This window comes from Coptis chinensis, chromosome 4, assembly GCF_015680905.1.
Source record: "Coptis chinensis isolate HL-2020 chromosome 4, ASM1568090v1, whole genome shotgun sequence".
In the NCBI taxonomy this organism is placed as follows: domain Eukaryota; kingdom Viridiplantae; phylum Streptophyta; class Magnoliopsida; order Ranunculales; family Ranunculaceae; genus Coptis; species Coptis chinensis.
This window is the reverse complement of record NC_141459.1, coordinates 76,466,054-76,467,928: the sequence shown is the minus strand read 5'-3', so window position 1 is coordinate 76,467,928 and position 1,875 is coordinate 76,466,054.

Below are 1,875 nucleotides of genomic sequence, written 5' to 3'. Positions count from 1 at the left end.
ACCTGTTAAGTGTTACTATGTCGATGGGATGTGCAGGCGACCAAATGAGGTCGCACACGCCATCCCAGCCAAGTCATTATTCGCAATGAGGCGAACCACCCAATTGGTGGGTCTCATGACTTCAACCCTTTTCCAATCGTGAATTGTTCACGTATCACGTAAAACAACTACGCATGATCGCGGCTTACCAAAATAGGCATAAGAAGATACTTACGCCTCATGCTTTGGGCTCTCTTAAGACTAGCGACTAAAACTTCGGGGAATGTCATATCGGTAACGTCCCTCCGGCTAAAAGCGAGGAAAATGTCACCTGCGAAGATCGCTTTTTGCGAAATGAACGCCATTCCCCAAAATATTCATCGGGATGAATAACATGGTGGTGCCTACGTTTAGGGAAAGGCTACCAAGGGCAATGCTATATCGCCCCTGGTCCATTACTCGAATTACCACTCCCCCATAATACTCATGGAAATATGTATAATCATAAAGGTATGCATTATCGTTCATATATGCCCATGTGTGAACAGGATCAGGTATTGGCAATCCTGAAACTAAAGCGACCACATTTTTATTGAATTTATGTGTCGTGTCATCGACTACGATGGAGAATTCTTGTTCTCCATCCTGATTACAATAGAATTTAACGTGGTCGTAGAAATAACTAGTAAGCTGTGGTGAATATGAATCGTCATCACTTACCAGTAGATGACGCCATCCTAATCAGGATCCTCGTGGCGGAACCAATGTCCATAGGTCTCTCGTTCCCAACACGCCTTCGAAAGACTGTTCGGTATGACTATAGGAGATGTCATCTCAATGACTCCTTGAACAGTTCCAAAAATCCTAGAATGACCCTCAAAAATTGGAATTTCCGTGTTCCTGCGGATGGCGGTGGTTGGCCGCTCCGGGTTTTAAATTACAGAGAGTTTGGGCGTCGCTCGCTTTGAAGTTTTAGAATTACAGAGTTTGGGCGGGTCGCTCTCGACTAAACTTTGTGAAAGTGTAATGCGGCTGCGCAGCGCTCGTAGAAATCTTTGAAAGCTTTGAAACAGGAGTTTAGAGGAAAAATAAGGAAAAACTTGGAGTGAAAGGTGAGGGATGATGGTGGGGTGTAGTGTGGTTTGTTAGTGTAGAATGACGGGGGTTTAAATAGGTTCTGTGCTTCCAAAACGAATCAGCAAGTTGCCAAATTGTTTAAAGGCAATTTCCGGAAATAGAAAGATTCCCAACCCGAAAACGGAAACAAACCATCTTCTTGATTTTCTAAAAATCCTGGTATCTTTTATATTAGATTTAGAATAGTAACTGCTAAACTCTCCTACATTTCATGCTACCACCACACAATTCATAGAAATGCCGATATCGGCCAAATTCTCAACCTTTCCTCCAAGACAAATTTACAGGAGATGATCATATAACGAATTATATTAAAACTTAAATTTAAAACCACACAACATAAAACAAACACCTTAATATTTAAATTTAACAACTGAATTAAAATCCAACTAATAAAACAAAATCATGAAATAACAGCGAACACAAACTGATGGTGAACACCTAGTTATGTGATGAAGATGGACCCTGAGATGGAGATTGGCCCTGGATGGAGAATGGCTTGAACCATCGTCGCCCGGCGACGACGCCATGCATGCTGTCGGACTCGGCTGAAACAGAATCCTCCATGGGTGGCATCGTCGTAGCATCTCTATTCGAACAAAGCGTTGTGCTTCCATCTCAAATCTGAGTCGTGCATCTTGGGCTTGGTGATCTTTGGTGGATAGTCTCCAAGTTAGACAAGATATCGTCCCGACCCCTTTCGAGCATTTCAAGTCTCAAATCGTCAAGGTTCGTTTGCTTATTTCGACTACAATCTGT